The 24,105-nt window shown below is 33.4% G+C and overlaps 1 pseudogene; it reads left to right on the forward strand.

Annotated features, from left to right (window-relative positions):
• The first annotated feature begins 1,139 nt into the window (after nt 1-1,139).
• LOC132297969 (small nucleolar RNA R71) lies at nt 1,140-1,238 on the forward strand (annotated as a pseudogene).
• Nucleotides 1,239-24,105: the final 22,867 nt, after the last annotated feature.

The raw sequence follows: 24,105 nt of genomic DNA on the forward strand, positions 1-24,105 counted from the left end.
GAAGTTTTAAAATCATGTTGTAAATCTTTCTTTTCAAAATTACTTTTCAAATCACTTTTCAAGATATTCTCATTTGAAAAATCATGCATATACAATGAAAGAGGAATAGGATATGAAACGGGACGGGTGTCAACTTGTGGTTGCACCGGTTCACTCTTTTCATTGGACATACCCACTTGGTTGTCCATAATCTTCCCACTTCTCAAGGTTGTCACCGCATTGACATACTCTATTGTGTGACCTTCCGATGAGGAATGAGTCTCCACAACACATTGTTGCTTTTGTGGGGCATTCAAAGGCATTTTCCCTTTCTCTCTAGCATTCAAAGTACTAGTTATTTGCCCTACTTGGGTTTCTAGCTTAGCAATGGATTGAGAATGAGAATGAAGCAATTGAGTGTTAGCCTCTAGAGTGCCTAGAGCAGTCAAAACTTTCTCTTCAAAAGCGGGACTCCTAGCATTTCCTTGAGAATATGGCGGTTGATTAGGAAAACGAGAATTAGAGAATTGGTTTCCTTGTGATTGAAATGGTCTATATCCTTGGAAACCTTGGCTTTGCATCGGAGGTGGAACATACTTCCCTTAGAAACCACCTTAGGGAGGGTTTGAGCCTTCCCCTTGGTTTTTCTAAGAGAAATTCGGGTGATTCCTCCAACTAGGATTATAATGATTGCCATAAGGATTGTTTCCTTGATTAACAAAAGCTGCATTGACTTGTTCATGATGCTCACTTTGCACATGTCCATGGGGACAATTGGAAGTAGAATGTAAAATACTTGAACAAGTCATACATGTCTCATTAGATGCACGATGGGAATGGTTAGGGATGGAAGATACTTGATTTGCCGAGTTTTGGTTGATCAAGAATTGATCAAATCTTTGAGATAAGGATTTCATCTCGGCGGCTATTTCATTAGAATGGTCGACTTGATGTAAGCCAACACTCTTCCTTCACTTGAATTCCTACCATTCTTGAAAGATAAAGTTCGATGCAAAGAATTTTCACTCATGCTCTCATAAAGACGCCACACATCATCCTCATGCCTATCAATGTAAGAGCCACCCATGGAAGCATCAACCATGCCCTTGTAATTGTTCGATAAGCTCTCGAAGAAATATTGAACTAATTGCCATTTGGGTATGTCATGATGTGGACACTTCCTAAGTAATTCATTGAATCTTTCCCATGCCTCATGGAACGTTTCCCTATCCCCGTATGAAAACTCTCGAATTGAGGTTCTCATGGCATTGGTCTTAGAAACCGGATAGTACTTCTTCAAGAACTCTTGTTGCATGTCTGCCCAAGAAGTTATTGAAAAAGGCCTAAGATTGTTAAACCAATATTTTACCTAGTCTTTAAGGGTGAATGGAAAAATTTTAAGCCTTAAGACCTCTTGAGGCATGTTCGTGTATTTAACGGTGGAACATACTTCAAGAAACTCATCTAAATGCTTATAAGGTTCTTCACTTAGAAGTCCATGATAGTTAGGAAGCATTTGAATGGTTTGTGGTTTGATCTCATAGTGGTGTGCTCTAAATGGTGGCAATTGAATGCATGTGGGTGCATTGTATTCATTAGGCACATAGTGATCTCTTAAAGCAAGGGGATGATTAGCAATTGGAGGTGCAACATGGGCACTTTGATTGCCTTGAATGATGGGAGGTGGTGGAGCATATATTGGCCTTGGCATTCCCAATGGAACTTGGCCTTGTTGTTGTGGTGGATGAACAAATGGCCTCGATATGCCTAATGGTACTTGCATGTTATCATGATGCACATTGGGGTAGAGGATGCCTTGTTGGTCTATGTGACCAAGGTCCTCCACATGGTCCTCATTATGTCCTTCCATTGATGAAATGGATTGACTAGAACTTCCTCTTCCCCTAGGGTTTCGAACAAAGGATTCAAGATGAAAATTTAGAGAGACAAGAGTGGGTCTCAATGATCTACGTGAATCTCAATGATCTACGACCATGCATACACAATACAACACAACAAGCAATAATGACAAACACTTCACCTTCACAACAAATCAACAATCAATAAACTTCCTCCACATACAATGTTCCCATACTCCCATGCTATCAATAATATGCAAAGAAAAGTAAATTGCCTCCACGTGGGCTTACGATTTATCTAAGAATTGAAATATAAGCCTCCACGCGGTCCAACGATTTAACTAGAGATTGAGTTAAGAAATAACTCACAAAGGGTCCTTTTGCACTTCAATTCATTTTCAATTTTTAGCCTTGCAAATTTTTAGAATTTTGCATTTTTCCTTTGCTTTGCTTAGCTCCTTGCTTGGAATACTCCTTTGCTCACCTTCTTGCTCAATACACCTAGTCAAACAAGAACCAACACAATAAGTAACAAAAATGAAAATAAAGTAAAGACACGATCAAAAGAGTACTAATTCCTAATTGATTCTATAAATGGGACGTTGCCTTCAATCAATCCCTGGCAACGATGCCAAAAACTTGGTGTGTCGTCAATCCTAACCAAAGTTTGTGCACTAAAAGATAGTAGTGTAGAGCTATGATGAATGTGGCCAAGTTTTATATTTAGAAATTGCCACCACTACCTTTCACTAAAAATATAGCTAGGGCAAGTAGGGATCGTCCTAAGGGATTAATGGGTCGTACAAGGTTGAGGAATCAAGATTAGGGTTAGTAGGTAGAGTGATCAAAAGATTGGTTGGTGGTTGAATTACACTACGATGCAATTTAAACTGAAGTAGGCAATTAAATGTAAATGAGAGAAAATAAGAGAGAGACCTTGGGGTTTAGAGATCACCACTAAGCATAGCTTTTCTACACCCTTAATAAATGATTAACGAGGGGAAAAACATGTATTGCAACATAGTGTGTGTGTGTAGTTGTTTCAACAAGTATGGATGATAAATTAAACATATATTGTCTAAGCAACATGGTGGATAGCACAATATATCAAACTAAGCCATTAATCCTTTTTTTAAGCTCACAATCCAAACACATCATAAGGTTAGAGATATATGTTACTTGCTTTCATAAGTATGGAACATCAAACAACAAGCATGGATTGTCCTCCCATTTAACATCTAAACTACAACTACACTACAACTAAGCTAATGACATGAAATTAAACTAATTAAACTAAGGGAGAGGTACAATCCATCAAGAAATGAGTATGAACCATCAAATAAACCACAAGAACATTCCATTAAGCACTATGTCTTGACAATCTCTAGATCTATAGCATTAATACACATAGACATGCATCAATAACACAAGAAATAGAGACAAATATATGAACATCTATTCTAGCATACATAGACATGTGGATAGAATGAAATGATCAATTGGAAGCATTAAACCATATAAATCATTGAATAAACAAGATTTATATATATATAAGTGTCAAAACACGTATCACAATACAAATCCCCTCAAAAATACATAAATCAAAATGTAGAAAGCATGTTTAGTACTAACTCTAGCCCCAAGAGGATGTCTAGCCACTCATGGATGGTGTCCTCTAACCCTTAAGGGCTAACTCTATGGTAGAGATTGCTCCTCTTCTTAGTTGATGGAAGAACTCCAAGCTTATGTCTTTAGCCTCCTCTTTTCTTTTCTTCTTCACTAAGAATATGGAAATTGTGCCTCTTAAGTGTCTAAAAAGTCTCCCTCAAAAAGTAGCTCATATTCCTTATATAGGTAGGTTAAATATCACCCCAAATGAGCTAGGCTTGTACACTAATATTCCTCCAATGATTGGATATGAGACAACTTTTAATAAGCTGGAATTTAGATTTTCTCGGGATTTGGGCAGTTTGATCGATCGAACTTGTGGTGAGATCGATCGAACATGGCTGAGATCTATCAAATTGCAGCTGGATAGATCCTCTATGGTGGCACCTTTTTGGATAAAAACAAATCTAAGATATTTTGAAGATATTTTTGGGAAAAAGACAAATGTTGTAGGTAGGGTGGTACAAGTGGATAAGTGATGAGCGCTGAAAAGTGCATATTTAAACCCCTTAAGCTTAGGCATTCTAGCACCTTTATCTATCTTACTTTACTGTTTTAGATTGATTTCGTATTATTTCCATTTTTAGGCACTTATCCTAAAAATAAGCTAACTCAGCCAAATAAGAGCTAAATTAAAGCAATTATAGGATTAAACAAAGAAAGGAGCAAAGTGAAGAAAAAAGAAAGCAAATGAAGCCAAAAGTGGGAAGCAGCAAAGTTCGATCGATTCAAGTTCAAGGTTCGATCGATCGAACAATGATTGATCTCAACACTTCAAGATAGATCCAAGCCTTGACCCAAAAGCATAAAGTCCAAAAGTTTGATCGATCCAACACCAGCCTTCGATCGATCCAACACTTTTATCCTTATTCAAATGATTGATCCTATCCATAGTTGTACCACCCACTAACCACTTTTGTCCTTTTCCCATAAATATCTCTCAAAATATCTCGGATTTGTCTTTTCCCAAAAAACTAAACCAGTTGGATCGATCCAGCCTAAGTTCGATGGATCTCAGCCAGTTCGATCAATCCAAGTCCAAGGTTTGATTGATTGAACTTCCTCCAATGCAAAAAAGTTAAATTTCTATCTTTTTGAAAGTTATCCTTTATCCAATCATTAGGGAATATTGTGTGCACGACCCCAGCTCATTTTGGGTGTCATTTTGACCTACCTATTGATCGGTTGTCAATTATACATCAACCTTTGCAATAGCACAAATCATTGTAAAATAGGGCTATTGGTCGGGTAAGTCAAACCACTGGGACTACTAGTTTATGGCAACATAGGTATCTAGAGTCATTTTTAGAATGATAAAGGGGGTTATAGAGGATTTGTTGGATTGTCACTAAGATTATGAATTGAAAAGTGCATAAAACATCAATGCTAAGAAGTAAAGAGGCAAAGACAATTAAAAAGGGACTAGGGAAGTGAATCCACTACCCATCAATAAGTATGCTAGGAAATGATTTATTTGGGGAAATACATATATATATAACCGTGGAATGCAACAACACAACATTGATACATTACCTTCAAGAAATATATAAAATCAAGATACAAGAATAATCTATCAAAGCATTACATGTTTTGGTTACCTAAACTAGGATGCAACCTTAGACATGATCACCAAGCTATAGATTATCAAGCCCTTAATTTCATAATAAAAGCACATGAAATGGAAATCAAGAAGAATCTATCAAAGGAAAGCCCTAAGCAATAGATTATCAAAATTCCTAAATATCATGCCAATAAAATCGCTTCCATGAACTCATCTCCATCGTCACTATGAAAATATAGCAATATAATCATGAGAAAAAAATAATCTAAGACAAGATATTTGACTCAAAATGATCATTTATAGATAATGAAATTTATTACATCATATGAAGTGCTCTAGTTCATGGAAAAGTTACATATATACATTATACCCCAAATATAAATCAAAACAAAGCAATGCTTACAAAATGGGGCTTCATCACCTCCCTAGATAGGGATTAGTTACCCATAGGAGCAATGAAGGGAGAGGAAGGAATGAAGAAGAACTCTATTTTCACCCTCCAACAAGCTAGAACTCCAAACCCCTCAAGAATGCTACTTTCTCTCTCTAAAACTTAACCAAAAATATGAGATATATCAAAATATTGAGCTTCCACTCTCTATATACACTCAAAACCAACTCCCCATACTCAAAATCCTGAGCTCCCCCCTCTGCATGAAGCTAGACCACACAAAAGAAGGATAAGGGGACCAAGATACTGAAATTCAGGGGCAGTTGAGCTGCCTACTGCAGATCGGTGGGCGCCCGCGGGAGCTTGCAAAATCGACAAATGCACTGGCGTGTTTGGCGGGTGCCCGCGATGGCGCGGCGAGCGCCCGTGGGGCCTTGCAGCTGCACTTCCTCCAAGCTTAATTTTTATGCAAGCTTCTTCAGGCTGGAGCGAAGACACACTTCCACTATGAACACTAAGCCACGAACTTCACAAAAACGGCGACTGAAGAGGTTAGGCCCCGAAGATGACTCCCCGACACGGCGCACGTATTTTAACAGAAAGTTGTCAAAACCGCTTCTTTGATCATTCTTGGGAAAAATACCTAAAATTAGAAAGAAATACACAACTGAATTAAAATTGTACATTATCCTCTAATAATGGACTTAACAAATGCAAGAAAGGGCGCTTAAATATGTAATATTCGACACTTATCACCTATATAAGGATAAGGATTGCTTTTTACAAAAGAAGCCAAAATCATTTTTCACATCATATCTTGGAGAGGAAGCTTAGAGGATGAGGAGGCTAGAGACACCATTGGAGACTCTTCATTAACCAAGGAGCAAATCTCTTCCATGGAGTTAGCCCTTGAGGGTTGGACCAACATCACCATGTGACGACCTTGGTTTTTAAGCCAGCGCGTCCTGTGATGAACCAAAAATTAACCAGATAACGGATCCGAATGCGGAAGCGAAAACAGAAAACAAAACTCTAAGAAGTCAAAATGACCTTCCATGAGGTCGTGTAACTCAATGAGAACTGATGCGGAAGCAAAAGGTCAAAAATATGACAAATAAGCCCCCAGGGGCAAAATAGTCATTTTTAAAAGTATGGATTCCAGTGCCACTAAGCACACTATTGGAAAGACAACGAAAAACTAACCGAGATAGACTCAAGAATCACATGATTCGGGGTCTGGACGAAGGAGAAACGGCATGACAAAGAAAAGCGAGCATTTAAGACTAAAAGGGTAAACTGGTAATTATTCAGGAAGATCAAGGTAAAACCGAGCACATCGTTGGAAAGACAACAAAAAATTTGTCAAGTTCAAAAAAAGTTCACTCAATTTGGAGTCCGGACGAGGGAGAACGAGTGAAAATAAAGATCGACGTCACAACGTCAAGATGAGCACCCCACGAGCACCCTGACTTGCCCTACGAGCATCCTGACAAGCACCATGACATGCACCATGACATGCAAGGAAGGAAAACAACTCAGCCAGAACTGAGAGCAGAAACGAGGTCCGAAATGGCTTTTTCTGGAAAAACACGAAGAAGAAACCCCCTCTAAAATCGAGTTTTCTACCCAACTTTGAGAAAAGAATCGAAAAAAACTCACTGTGAAATCCCCAAAATGCCCCTAGATCAGAATTGGACAAGTAGGCAAAAAGCTACTACAGGATCTGTCTACATCTGAGGTCAAAAACGGGTAAGAAGATTAATTTTTCTGGAAAAACACAAAGAATAAACCCCCCTCAAAATTGAGTTTTCTACGTGACTCCTAAAAGAACTCAAAAAAAAATGCAATATAGAATGCCTGAAATGCCCCTCCATGAAATCTGGTCATGGAGGTCCAAAAAACTGCTAATAAAAAAAACAGAAAGCTGAACTTTGCGATGGATTTCCGATACCAAGAAGATGTTTTCTAGAAAAACACAAAAAAGAAACCCCCCCTAAAATAATGTTTTCTAAGCGACCATGTCGAAAGAAGAAAATAAAACTGATGTGAAAAGTATATAATGCCCCAAGAACATATTATGCAACAAAATTGAAAAATGATTCCATAGGAGGCTCAAATCACAAAGGAAAGGGTTTTCCCAAAAATGATCATGCACGCAGACGTAAATGGTGATTTTGAGCCTGCAGGAATGGTCCGCGGCTCCCGAAAATGGCCGAGTAAAAATTCGACCCCCCAACGGCCAAAAAGGCGAAAATGAACTTGAAATGAAAAATATGGAAACCAAAATTAGGAAATGATTTCAAATGACCATTTAGCCCTTGGCCACACTTCATACAAGATAAATGAGACCTAGTAGAGGTGCTGGAACACACTTTGCACCACCCGATTTGAAAATGAACACTTAAAGGCTCGGTTTTTACTATTTTAGACCAAAATGCAATATGTGAATTGAAATGCAAAAATGAAAATTAAATGGTGTTTGGCCCTTGGTCACACCTCACATATGGCAAATGAATGCTAAATGATGAATTACATACACAATGCACACACCGGTGCGAAAATGACATATTGAAACCCAAGTTTTCATGTTTTTCTCATTAAAGGCAAAATTCTACATTTTTGAATATACATGGATTACAAATAAAGTTTGGCCCTTGGCCACATACTATACACATAGAATGAATACCAAAAAGTGTGCTTAAGCATATAATACAAGTTTTATCAAAATAAATAAAAGTAAACATGATATGTTAACATGTGCATATTCAATGTCATCAAAAATACTTCAAGACTTCTAGCATGTCTAAGAGAGTTGTGTATCCCACAACAAAGCTTCTTTACCTGCAAAACACCCAGTAACTTCGGGGTGAATAAACAAGACTAACAAGTTTATTCGTAAGGGATGAGCATGCATCGACTCGATTTCTTTAGAGATTTTTAGGACTAACATGATATAGTTCAAAAGGGATCATGCCACCTAACGTCTATATCAAAGATTAGACTCAGGGATCATCCTAAGCTTCCATGGAGTATAAGCAATAAGAATCATGATATATATACATATATAAAACAAGCCAAAGTTGGGATAATCCAAGAACACGATAAGAAGGATACTTGAACATAGAATAACATGAATCGCATTATCAATACAATTAACATGATTGGAGCATTCCGATTAACACGATAGGGTTAATACACGAAATCAAAAACATGGCATAATATCTATGTTATTAGACAAAGTAGGAACCATTCACATAACACGTAAAGAGTTACACATGACATCAAGGATAATGCATAATATCTACGCAATTAAACAAAGATGGGATATTCCATTAAACACGAAAAGGAAGATACATGGAGTCAAGAGCAAGGCATAATATCTATGCATTTAAACATGGGTAGAATCTACCACATAACACGAAAAGAGTCTAAAATCTTTAAGGAATACAACACTTGAAATTTAAGGAGTTAAATCACGAATGAAGCATAAAATCAATGCAATGAGACAAGATTGGTGCATTTCACATACACGACAAGTTTAAATCTTCAAGGAATAGTAACTTGAAATTTAAAGAGTGAAATCAACCAATGTGGAAACTTGGATATCGCCCGGATTAAAACCGTACTCTTGCGATCACTTTAGGGCTACTGACTCAAGGGTACCTCTCCCCTAGTGCGCACTATAGTGTAGAGGGACATTCCCCCGTACTAGAACCGAGTCCTAGCCATGTCAATTCTTGATTGATATCCCAAGTCCCAAAATCAACAAGTTGTGCAAGTCAAGATTGTATTAAAATACAAGAAATGCATTAACCACATATCATGCACAACCAAGATTTTGGAACACACAAGTCATGCCCTAAGTTCTCAACTATGATGGCATGTGAAATGTCAAGAAATCAATGTGTGCATTTATATAGACCACAACCAAGATAAATAGCACATGGAATCCATCGAAGCAAATATACCATAAGTATAAGATATATAATATCAAGGCGTGATTAACTCGAGGGAGACATAAAAGGAAATTTAATCTACTTAAGGGATTAAATTATCAAGGTTACATGGCAAGTCCAAATATTCTACGAACAAGTTATTTCAAGGGTCATGTCAATGCCAAGTTTGGAATCAAGTTACAAGTTCATTTCATATACGACACAACCATGTGAGTTAAGTTCCATACAAAGGAAATGAATAAATATAAGTTTCAAAACTTATCCGATTATGCTCAATGCAATACACGTGAAGGAACTTATCAAGGACATCATGAATACAAGGTTAGAAACTTAATCAAGTGTATAGAACCATTAAATGGATTTTAATTATTTCATTTAATTAAAATCTCTAGATTTTGAAAGTCCTCCAAATGACCTCAATTTAACATATGTTATACAACATGTCATAACTTGATTTAAGAACACAATACTAGTACATTTCAAGTAAGTTACGGCCTTGAATATTAAACTGTAATATAATAAAAATAATAAATGAAAGGTTTCAAAACCTAATCGAATATTCTAGATTTAATATATGTGAAACTATATGCCATGCACATCAAGAATTTCAAGTCGGAATTCCAATGGAGTGAATAGTACACTCGGAGCAATTTAATTAATCTAATTAATTAAATATTACTAGATTTCAAAACTTCTCCGATTACTCTCAAATTAATCTATGTTAAAGAGCATGCTAAGGCCTATTATAATGTGCTATCACATATTGATTTAAAACTCGACAAGGCCACATGATTTAATATTTTATTCAAGATAAATATTAAATAAAATCTTCATTACTTGTCCAAATCATCTAGATTTAATATATGTCAATCTACATATCAAGGGGTAATATTCTATCATGCCACATGTTTAAACAAAGTTATGGACAACCGGGAAAATTAAATCCTTCACAAGAAAAATGAATAATAAAATCTCTAGATTTTGTGATTCAAGCATGTAATCAAATTGTATAAGCATCACAAGCATGTAATAGAGCAAGAATGTAAATTATAACACCCCCTACCTCAATTTGAGATGAAAACCCCAAATCCCCACCAGAAGAAAAGTGTTCCGAATCCGCCGAAATAGAAGGGTTTTGATGGTGACAACACAATCTACATGAATCCGAAGGAAGCCCCATGAAAATCACAACTTGGCTTCAAACCCAAACTCAAGAAGGGTCGGAAATGAATTCTAATAAGGGGGAATGGTAGAACACGTCGAGGGGAACAAAAACCGTGAAGGCCGAAAACTTTTCACTTAGGAAAAGTAAATCAAAGGAGGAGAGAGAAGGTGGCAGCTCCATGGGCATCCATGGCTGCTTCAGGTCGTGCAAGGAGAGTGGGGAAGATGAAAATAAAATATTTCACCCCCTTTTTAAAGAAATCTCAAAAAGTGCCCCGAACGGGCCCCGCCGGGTCCGGAAAAGTGGAATTTGAGCAAATGCGCTCAAATGTCAAAACTTCATGAATAAAAAAGATTCAAAATGAGAAAATATGAATAACAAAATAAATAGCATCAAAAACCGAGTCCCGAGCAGAAAGTTATGCCCCAAACAAGTTCGGCGGCAATCGGGTTCAGAAACTTTGAAACTAGAGAAAAATGACCAGAACGGAATTCTAAGAGTTCATGACTTGACGAAATGTGAAAATGAATCCTGTACGAGGATCCAGGCTCCAGACAAGACATTTTGCAATAACTTTCGTGAATTGCACAATGGCCCCTACAAAAAGGGTTAACTGCGAAACTGCCTCAGAATGAAAATATCTTCCAAAAGATATTTTCTTAAATACACTTGAAATAAAATATCTTCAAAAGATAATTACGAAAAGCACCCCAAGAAAAGAAAATAATTCTAAAGAATTGTGCATCCATGCCCCTACAGACATTGGGAGCAACTAGAGTAATTTCTTGCAAAAGTAAAGATACGTATTTTGAGGAAACCACTAAAGATGAAGACACGTGAAGTCAAAAACCAACTCCGAGCACAAAAAGTGAGGTTGTGCCAAAAACTGGTAAATGGGGAAAAGACAGAATAGGGAAAAGAACGAAAGGCGCATAGTATCCGAAAAGTGAAAATGTGAAAATGACTCGGTCCTCAAAGGAAGTTGTCAATTCACATGAAAGAGTCTCAGAAACCAATTCCGAGCACTCTAGATAACACTAAGTGACACGAAACAGAGCTCAGAAAAGAAAATTAAAAGAAAAAAATTCATTCGTAAAATTTCAGGAAAAAGGAAAGGGAGGCAAATGACCGGGTCGTTACAACCTACCCTCCTTAAAGGAATTTCGTCCCCGAAATTAGGAACATACAAGAGAGAATAGAATAATGACCGAACAAAAGGTCAAATCAAAGGATAGCTCACAACGCACTGAAGGACAAATCCTGAAGTCTAAAGATCAACTGAAGGAACTCAAAACCAAGAACTGAGGCAACACCTCATACGAATCGATACGTTAACTCAACGTCAACTACCGAGAGAATCCCAAGACAATGAAACGTTGAAACATGATAGAAGAAGAGAGTGACAAGACAGTACGAACAGTGACTAGAACCCGCCCACACTTACTCGTCAGCAAGGTAGCATGACAGTATAGGCACTAGTTCGTAACATGCCCCAGAAGGGAACTTTTCGATACAAATGACGCCAATGTCGAAAATGATTATTACCAAAGGCACTATAGAAACCAGGCATCTGTGAGAGTTGGGGTAGCTAATCCCAAAACTCTGACAACAATGACACTGGCACAATTACGCTTAAGGCCTTAGATCTAGAAGCCACAAGGGAAAAGGAAATGAATTGCAGTCCTCTACGCTCACATGAGGCTTACTTGCATCGATTGACAGAACAGACAAGACGGTTCCCGGCATAGGTCCTTACGGAATGAATTTCTCCTATCTAAGGAAGAAACTCATGAAACAAGAATGCATCCAAGGGATACAACAGATCCTAAGAGACAATGTCAAAACTAGACATAAAAGTAAACAGCTAGCATGCATCATAGCAATGGACTATCCACTTAAGGTGTCACATAAGCAAACATGTCAAAAAAAGATACTTTTAAACACATAAGCATATAAGTACAGAAAATATGTCATTACACCGAGCATGTTATCAAACGAAGCACGTAAACATGTTGTAATACCAAAACATGTTATCATAGGCATATAAATAAATCAAGGTACACCAACAAAAGCATGATATGCACCCAAAACCCGTCATCCTAAGGTTTTCGAACCTAGGAGCTCTGATACCACCTGTGACGACCCTGATTTTTAGGTCAGCGCGTCCTGTGATGAACCGAAGATTGACCAGATAACGGATCTGAATGCGGAAGCAAAAATAGAAAACAAGACTCTAAGAAGTCAAAGTGACCTTCCATGAGGTCGTGTAACTCAATGACAACTGATACGGAAGCAAAAGGTCAAAAATATGACAAATAAGCCCCGAGGGGCAAAATAGTCATTTTTGAAAGTATGGATTCCGGTGCCACTGAGCACACCACTGGAAACACAACGAAAACTAACAGAGATGGACTCAAGAATCACATGATTTGGGGTCCGGACAAAGGAGACACAGCATGACAAAAAAAAACGAGCACTTAAGGCTAAAAGGGTAAACTGGTAATTATCCAGGAAGATCCAGGTAAAACCGAGCACACCGATGGAAAGACAACGAAAAATTAGTCAAGTTCAAAAAAAAGTTCACTCGATTTGGAGTCCGGACGAGGGAGAACGAGTGAAAATAAAGATCGACGTCACGACGTCGAGACGAGCACCCCACGAGCACCCTAACAAGCCCCACGAGCATCCTAACAAGCACCATGACATGCTAGGAAGGAAAACAACTCAGCCAGAACTGAGAGCAGAAACGAGGTCCGAAACGACTTTTTTTGGAAAAACACGAAAAAGAAACCCCTCCTAAAATCAAGTTTTCTACCTGACTATCCAGACGGAATAAAAAAAAAACTCACTATGAAATTCCCAAAATGCCCCTAGATCAAAACTGGACAAGAGGGCAAAAAGCTGCTACAGGATTTGTCTACATCTGAGGTCAAAAACGGGCAAGAAGATGAATTTTTCTGGAAAAAAACAAAGAAGAAACCCCCCTCAAAATTTAGTTTTCTACGTGACATATGTGAGAATTCAAAAAAACGCAATGTAGAATGCCAGAAATGCCCCTCCATGAAATCTAGTCATGGAGGTCCAAAAAGCTGCTAAATAAAAAAAACAGAAAGTTGAACTTTACGATGGATTTCCGATACCAAGACGATGTTTTCCGGAAAAACACAAAAAGAAACCCCCCCTAAAATAATGTTTTCTAAGCGACCATGTCGAAAGAAGAAAATAAAACTAATGTGAAAAGTCTATAATGCCCCTAGAACAGATTATGCAACAAAATTGAAAAATGATTCCATAGGAGGCTCAAATCACAAAGGAAAGGGTTTTTCCCGGAAACGATCATGCACGCAAACGTAAATGGTGATTTTGAGCGCGCAGGAATGGTCCGCAGCTCCCGAAAATGGCCGAGTCAAAATTCGACCCCCCAACGGCCAAAAAGGCGAAAATGAACTTGAAATGAAAAATATGGAAACCAAAATTAGGAAATGGTTCCAAATGACCGTTTGGCCCTTGGCCACAATTCATACAAGATAAATGAGACCTAGTGGAGGTGCCGGACACACTTTGCACCACCCGATTTGAAAATGAACCCTTAAAGGCTCGGTTTTTACTATTTTAGACCAAAATGCAATATGTGAATTGAAATGCAAAAATGAAAACTAAATGGTGTTTGGCCCTTGGCCACACCTCACATATGGAAAATGAATGCTAAAGGATGAATTACATACACAATGCACACACCGGTGCGAAAATGATATATGGAAACCCAAGTTTTCATGTTTTTCTCATTAAAGGCAAAATTTTACATTTTGAATATACATGGATTACAAATGAAGTTTGGCCCTTGGTCACATATTATACACATAGAATGAATACCAAAAAGTGTGCTTAAGTATATAATACAAGTTTTATCAAAATAAACAAAAGTAAACATGATATGCTAACATGTGCATATTCAATGTCATCAAAAATACTTCAAGACTTCTAGCATGTCTAAGAGAGTTGTGTATCCCACAACAAAGCTTCTTTACCTGCAAAACACTCAGTAACTTCGGGGTGAATAAACAAGACTAACAAGTTTATTCGTAGAGGATGAGCATGCATCGACTCGATTTCTTTAGAGATTTTTAGGACTAACATGATATAGTTCAAAAGAGATCATGCCACCTAACGTCTATGTCAAAGATTAGACTCAGGGATCATCCTAAGGTACCATGGAGTATAAGCAACAAGAATCATGATATATATACATATATAAAACAAGCCAAAGTTGGGATAATCTAAGAACACGATAAGAAGGATACTTGAACATAGATTAACATGGATCGCATTATCAATACAATTAGCATGATTGGAGCATTCCGATTAACACGATAGGGTTAATACACGAAATCAAAAACATGGCATAATATTATTGTTATTAGATAAAGTTGGAACCATTCACAAAACATGAAAAGAGTTACACATGACATCAAGGATAATGTATAATATCTACGCAATTAAACAAAGATGGGATATTCAATAAAACTCGAAAAGGAAGATACATGGAGTCGAGAGCAAGGCATAATATCTATGCATTTAAACATGGGTAGAATATACCACATAACATGAAAAGAGTCTTAAATCTTCAAGGAATACAACACTTGAAATTTAAGGAGTTAAATCATGAATGAAGCATAAAATTAATGCAATGAGACAAGATTAGTGCATTTCACATACACGATAAGTTTAAATCTTCAAGGAATAGCAACTTGAAATTTAAAGAGTGAAATCAACCAATGTGGAAACTTGGATATCGCCCGGATTAAAACCGTACTCTTGAGATCACTTTAGGGCTACTAACCCATGGGTACCTTTTCCCTAGTGCGCACTATAGTGTAGAGGGACATTCCCCCATACTAGAACCGAGTCCTAGCCATGTCAATTCTTGATTAATATCCCAAGTCCCAAAATCAACAAGTTGTGCAAGTCAAGATTGTATCAAAATACAAGAAATGCATTAACCACATATCATGCACAACCAAGATTTTGGAACACACAAGTCATGCCCTAAGTTCTCAACTATGATGGCATGTGAAATGTCAAGAAATCAATGTGTGCATTTATATAGACCACAACCAAGATAAATAGCACATGGAATCCATCGAAGCAAATATACCATAAGTATAAGATACATGATATCAAGGCATGATTAAAAGGAAATTTAATCTACTTAAGAGATTAAATTATCAAGGTTACATGGCAAGTCCAAATGTTCTACGAACAAGTTATTTCAAGGGTCATGTCAAGGCCAAGTTTGGAATAAAAGGAAATGAATAAATATAAGTTTCAAAACTTATCCGATTATGCTCAATGTAATACACGTGAAGGAACTTATCAAGGACATCATGAATACAAGGTTAGAAACTTAATCAAGTGCATAGAACCATTAAATGGATTTTAATTATTTCATTTAATTAAAATCTCTAGATTTTGAAAGTCCTCCAAATGACCTCAATTTAACATATGTTATACAACATGTCATAACTTGATTTAAGAACACAATACTAGTACATTTCATTCAAGTTACGGCCTTGAATATTAAACTTTAATACAATAAAAATAATAAATGAAAGGTTTCAAAACCTAATTGAATATTCTAGATTTAATATATGTGAAACTATATGCCATGCACATCAAGAATTTCAAGTCGGAATTCCAATGGAGTGAATAGTACACTCGGAGCAATTTAATTAATCTAATTAATTAAATATTACTAGATTTCAAAACTTCTCCGATTACTCTCAAATTAATCTATGTTGAAGAGCATGATAAGGCCTATTATAATGTGCTATCACATGTTGATTTAAAGCTAGATAAGGCCACATGATTTAATATTTTATTCAAGATAAATATTAAATAAAATCTTCATTACTTGTCCAAATCATCTAGATTTAATATATGTCAATCTACATATCAATGGATAATATTCTATCATGCCACATGTTTAAACAAAGTTATGGACAACCGAAAAAATTAATCCTTTACAAGAAAAATAAATAATAAAATCTCTAGATTTTGTGATTTAAGCATGTAATCAAGTTGTATAAGCATCACAAGCATGTAATAGAGTAAGAAAGTAAATTATAACATCCCCTACCTCAATTTGAGATGAAAACCCCAAATCCCCACTGGAAGAAAAGTGTTCCGAATCCGCCGAAATCGAAGGGTTTTGACGGGGACAACACGATCTACATGAATCCGAAGGAAGCCCCATGAAAATCACAACTTGACTTCAAACCCAAACTCAAGAAGTTGTCGGAAATGAATTCTAATAAGGGGGAATGGTAGAACACGTTGAGGGGAACAAAAACCGTGAAGGCCGAAAACTTTTCACTTAGGAAAAGTAAATCAAAGGAGGAGAGAGAAGGTGGCAGCTCCATGGGCATCTATGGCTGCTTCAGGTCGTGCAAGGAAAGTGAGGAAAATGAAAAATAAAATATTTCACCCCCCTTTTAAAGAAATCTCAAAAAGTGTCCCGAACGGGCCTCGTCGGGTCCAGAAAAGTGGAATTTGAGCAAATGCGCTCAAATGTCAAAACTTCATGAACGAAAAAGATTCAAAATGAGAAAATATGAATAACGAAAGAAATGACGTCAAAAACTGAATCCCGAGCAGAAAGTTATGCCTCGAACAAGTTTGGCGGCAACTAGGTCCAAAAACTCTGAAACTGGAGAAAAACGACCAGAACGGAATTCTAAGAGTCTACGACTCGACGAAATGTGAAAATGAATCCCGTACGAGGATCCAGGCTCCAAATGAGACATTTTGCAATAACTTTCGTTAATTGCACAATGGCCCCTACAAAAAGGGTTAACTACGAAACTGCCCCAGAATAAAAATATCTTCCAAAAGATATTTTCTTAGATACCCCTGACATAAAATATCTTCAAAAGATATTTACAAAAAATAACCCAAGAAAAGAAAATAATTCCAAAGAATTGTGCATCCATGCCCCTATGGACACCGGAAGCAACCAGAGTACTTTCTTGCAAAAGTAAAGATACGTATTTTGAGAAAACCACTGAAGATGATGACACGTGAAGTCAAAAACCAACTCTGAGCATGAAAAGTGAGGTTTTGCCAAAAACTGGCAAACGGGGAAAAGACAGAATAGGGAAAAGGACGAAAGGCGCATAGTGTCCGAAAAGTGAAAATGCGAAAATGACTCGGTCCTCAAAAGAAGTTGTCAATTTACATTAAAGAGTCTCATAAACCAATTCCGAGCACTCGAGATGACACTAAGCGACACAAAACAGAGCTCAGAAAAGAAAATTAAACGAAAAAAATTCATTCGTAAAATTTCAGGAAAAAGGAAAGGGAGGCAAATGACTGGGTCATTACAACCACAAGTGGCTAGACATCCTCTTGGGGCTAGAGTTAGCCCCAAGCATGCTTTCTATATCTTAATCTTGTGTATTATTGAGGGATTAGTGTTGTAATTGATGTTTTGACACTTTGTTATATATAGATCTGGTTTATTCAATGATTTGTGTGGTTTAATGCTTCCAATTGATCATTTCATTCTATCCATATGTCTATGTATGCTAGAATAGATATTCATGTGCTTGTCTCTAGATTTAGTATTATTGATGTATGTCTATGTGTATTGATACTATAGATTTAGAGATTGTTAAAACATAGTGCTTAAAGAAATACTCTTGTGATTCTCTTGATGGTTCATACTTATTCTTTGATGGATCGTGCCTCTCCCCTAGTTTATTTTCATGCTAGTAGTGTAGATGTAGTGTAGTTGTAGTGTTGTGTTAAATGGGAGGATAATCTATGCTTGTTGTTTAATGATCCAAGCTTTTGAGTGCAAGTAGCATATGTCTCTATCCTTGTGTTGTATTTGGATTATGAGCTTAATGAAAGGATTAATGACTTGTTTTGATCTATTGTGCCTTTCACATGTTGTTTAGACAATATACGCTTCATTGCTTAGATATATTGTGCCTTTCACATGATATTTAGACAATACATGCTTAACTAGTCATTCTTGCTTGTTGAAACAACCAAACACACACACACCAATATCACAACACACCATTTGCCCTCATTAATTAGTTGTCAATAATATAGAAATGCATTGCTTGGTGGTGATCTCTGAACCCCAAGATCTCTCTCTCGCTGTTACTTACTCTTAATTGCATTCTTTGTTATCACTTATTTTAATTTAGTTGCTCTCTAATCAACCAACCAACCAATTGTTTGATCACTCGACCTACTAGCCCTAATAACGATTCCACGACCTTGTTCAATCCTCATAATCCTTTGGGACGATCCCTACTCGCCCTAGCTATATTTATAGTGAAAGGTAGTAGTGGCTTCTATAAATGTAAAACACTTGGCCCTCGCCTAAAATTCACACTCTTAAGCTTATGGTAAGACGACGACCAATAAGATAGAATCTCTTCGATCGATCGGAAGAAAGTTGGATCAATCGAACTTTGTGGGATCTTGGATAAGGACAAGAGAGCTTAGATCCATCTTGCAATGCTGAGATCGATGAACTTTCGATCGATCGAATATATTGTGAGATCGATAGAACTTGCTAAATTTTCATCACTTGCTTCCTTTTGCTCCCACTTTCCTCATTTCTTTGATTCATCTCAAGATTGCTTCAATTATGCTCTTATTTAGCTGAGTTAGCTTATTTTGGGGATAAGTACTTGAAAATGAAAATAATACGAAATCAATCTAAAACGGGAAAATAAGATAGATAAAGGTTTTAGAATACCTAAGCTTAAGGGGTTTAAATGCGCACTTTTCAGCGCTCATCATTTAATTCACAATAAAGTGCTCTCATTAATTATTATATCCCACGATATAAATTCTATAAAACTCAAAATTATCCAAATAAAATTAAAATTTAATCTATAATCAATTGTGCTTGACCAAATGGTCCATATATTAAATTATTTGTCAATTTTTATATTTTTAATTTAATAAAATCCATAATGTAAATGTGTTGTGAGTTTATTGCTGTAAGCCACACTAAAAATGATATTTTGGAAATTTGTTTATATAAAAAAATATTTATTAGTTGATATAAAAAGAGTTTTTATCTATACTATTATTAGATGTGCAAAAAGTTTCAGTATTTAAGTATTTATTTATTTATATAAAAAATATTTAAAACACTAATATTAACATAATAAAATTTAAATTAACCTATTTATCTATTTATTATTATGAATTTTATAATAAAAGAAAACCTAATTAGACAATAATTATTAATATAAAAATATTTATTAATTGATAAATAAAACAAAATAATTTTTCTAAAACTCTACCATAAATTAGTTTTTATTATGAGTTTCTTAGTAAAATTAAATCCAATTAGACAATGATATATTTAAAGAAAATAAAAGAGTTTTTATAAAATTCTAACACAAATTACCTATTTATCTATTTATTGTGAGTTTTTTAATAAAAGGAAATTTAATTAGACAAGTATTGTTAATATAAAAAATTATTTATTAATTGATATAAAAAGATGTTTTAAAAGAGTTTCTATAAAACTCTAACACAAATTACCTGATAAAATCAAAAATATTTATTAATTGAAAATTACATATTAAAATCATGCAAAGTATTTCAGTATTTCAATATTTATTTATTTATATAAAAAAATATTTATTAATTGATATAAAAATAGTTTTTGTAAAAATAGTTTCTATAAAACTCTAAAAATTATCTAATAAAATCAATCATATTCTATATAAAACACTAATTTTTAGTTCAATATAAAAAGAATAGTTATTATTTATGAATAATTAACACAATATGACCGGCCCGACCAGTTATGATTATGTAATTATCAGAAAAAAGACACATGCCATCATTATATTAATCCAAGAAGCCTATAAGTAGAAGCATGAAGGAAGGAGGAATTGGTACAAAAATTGAGAATTTTAGAAATGTAGAATTCCAGAATAAAATACAGAAACTCTACCAAAGAGTTTCAGTATTTCAATATTTATTTATTTATATAAAAAAATATTTATTAGCTGATATAAAAAAAGTTTTATCTATACTATTATTAGATGTGCAAAGAGTTTCAGTATTTAAGTACAAATTATTTATTAATATAAAAAATTATTTATTAATTGATATAAAAAATGGTTTTAAAAGAATTTCTTTAAAACTCTAACACAAATTACTTATTTATCTATTTATTATGAGTTTTTTTTTTTAATAAAAGTAAATCTAATTAGACAATAATTATTAAAATAAAAAATATTTATTAATTAAAAATTACCTAATAAAATAAAACAACGTGTTTCAGTATTTATTTATTTATATAAAAAAAATATTTATTAATTAATATAAAAATAATTTTTGTAAAAATAGTTTCTATAAAACTCTAAAAATTACCTAATAAAATCAATCACATTCTACATAAAACTCTTATTTCTAGTTTAATATAAAAAGAATAGTTATTTTTTATGGATAATTATCACAATATAACCCGTCGGCCAGTTATGATTATGTAATTATTAGAAAAGAACACATGTCATCATCTTACTAATCCAAAAAGCCTATAAAAATAGAGGCATAGAGATAGGAAGAAGGGGTACAGAAATTGAAAATTCTAGGAATCCAGAATTCTAGAGTAAAATATAGAAACTCTGTCAAAGATTTTCAGTATTTATTTATTTATATAAAAAAAATATTTATTAATTGATATAAAAAGAGTTTTTATCTATACTATTATTAGATGTGTAAAGAGTTTCAGTATTTAAGTATTTTTTTATTTATATAAAAAAAATATTTAAAAAACTAAAATCTAAATAATAAAATTTAAATTAACCTATTTATCTATTTATTATTATGAATTTTTTAATAAAAGAAAATCTAATTAGACAATAATTATTAATATAAAAAAAATTTATTAATTGATATATAAAACAAAATAATTTTTCTAAGACTCTACCACAAATTAGCTTTTATTATGAGTTTCTTAATAAAATTAAATCTAATTAGACAAGGATATATTTAAAGAACATAAAATAATTTCTATAAAACTCTATTACAAATTATCTATTTTATTTTCAATAAAACTCTATCACACTAGACAAAGATATATTTAAAGAATTCTTATAAAAGTCTAACACAAATTACCTATTTATCTATTTATTATGAGTTTTTTTTAATAAAAGTAAATCTAATTATACAAGAATTATTAAAATAAAAAATATTTATTAATTACAAAATTACCTAATAATATCAATCACATTCTATATAAAAGCTTTATTTTTAGTTCCATATAAAAATAATAGTTATTTTTTATGAATAATTATCACAATATAACCGGCCCGCCCAATTACGATTATGTCATTATCAGAAAAGGACACATATCATAATCCTATTGATCCAAGAAGCCAATAAATAGATACATGGAGAAAGGAGGAAGGGGTACAGAAATTGAGAATTCTAGAAATCTAGAATTACAGAGTAAAATAAAGAAGCTCTGCCAAAGAGTTTCAGTATTTATTAAAAAGAGTTTTAATCTATACTATTATTAGATGCGCAAAGAGTATCAGTATTTATTTATTTATATAAAAAAAATATAAACACTAAAATCTACATAATAAAGAGTTTCTATAAAACTCTAACACAAATTACCTATTTATTTATTTATTGTGAATTTTTTAATAAAAAGAAATCTAATTAGACAAGTATCTAATATAAAAAATTATTTATTAATTGATATAAAATGAGGTTCAAAAGAGTTTTTATAAAAAACTCTAACACAAATTATCAATTTATCTATTTATTATGATTTTTTTAATAAAAGTAAATCTAATTAGATAAGAATTATTAAAATAAAAAAATTTATTAATTGATATAAAAAGAATTTTTAAAAGAGTATATATTAAACTCTAACACAAATTAGCTATTTATTTATTTATTATAAGTTTTTTAATAAAAGTAATTCTAATTAGACAAGAATTATTAATATAAAAAATATTTTTAATTGATATAAAAAATAAAATAATTTTTCTAAAACTCTATCACAAACTACCTTTTATTATGAGGTTTGTTTGTTTGTTTTTTTTATTTTTTTTTATTTTTAATAAAAGCTAATCTAATTTGACAGGAATTATTAAAATTTAAAAATATTTATTAATTGATATAAAAAGAGTTTTTAAAAGAGTTTCTATTAAACTCTAATACAAATTACCTATTTATTTATTTATTATAATTTTTTTAATAACAGTTAATCTAATTAGACTAGAAAAACTCTACCACAAATTACCTATTTTATTTTCAATAAAATTATAATGCATAAGACAAAGATATATTTTAAGATTTTCTATAAAATCTCTAATACAAATTACCTATTTATCTATTTATTTTGAGTTTTTTAATAAAAGGAAATCTAATTAGACAAATATTGTTAATATAAAAAATTATTTATTTATTGATATAAGAAGATGTTTTAAAAGAGTTTATATAAAATTCTAACACAAATTATCTATTTATTTATTTATTAAAATCTAATTAGACAATAATTATTAATATAAAAAAAATATTTATTAATTGATATAAAAAGAGTTTTTAAATTAGTTTCTATAAAATTCTAACACATATTACCTATTTATCTATGGGTTTTTTTAATAAAAGAAAATATAATTAGACAAGACTATATTTAAAAAAAATAAAATAATTTTTATAAAATCTACCACAAATTGACTGTTTTATTTTTTATAAAACTCTGTCACATTATCTACAAGACATTCAACATGTGCATCACACCTCTTTTCTTGATATATATATACACACATACATACATACGGGTAAACAAAGCCATTCATTGCATTGCCATTGCCAGTCACAATAGCCAGCACATCGCATGATAAAATTAGTTAACAGAAAATGTTACGTAAAAAAAATTGCAATATGATTGCATGCATTTTAATAGATTAAATTGCAGTATAATTGATTGCAAACTGTCTCTCGATTCTATGCCCTAAAGTACTACCTCCTAACAAAAATTTATTATGAAAACGATTCAATTAGTGTTGCTGATTTATTTCAACTAAATTGTCTTCAATTACAAATTGTCGTTAAACATTTTAGTTATATATTTGAAAACTATCAAACAAGTTTGAAATTGGTAATTAAGTTTGAGAATCCACAGATTGTTGAAACTTAAAAGATGTTTAAAACGGTTTTTTTATTTACTTTTTTATTTTTATTTTTATTTTTGGCCAATCATATAAAATTTAGAAGATTATCTTTAATTTTAAATAAATAAACACTTCAAACTATGATTCTGAATTATTTTGTATCTCCTCTTCACGAGAACTTTCTCGATTATGATATGTAATAATATCATTCCCTTCAACCCTTTGTAATATTCCATACTCACAAGTATGATTATGATATGTATAATATCATTATCCCCTCCTCATGAGAACGATTATGATATATAATAGGGTAAATTACACAAATTACCCACAAGATTTTTATATTGTGTA

The sequence above is a fragment of the Cornus florida genome, unplaced genomic scaffold (genome assembly GCF_030987335.1).
Source record: "Cornus florida cultivar Cherokee Brave unplaced genomic scaffold, ASM3098733v1 CherokeeBrave_3.0.0_Hap2_Chr02, whole genome shotgun sequence".
NCBI classification, from domain to species: Eukaryota; Viridiplantae; Streptophyta; class Magnoliopsida; order Cornales; family Cornaceae; genus Cornus; species Cornus florida.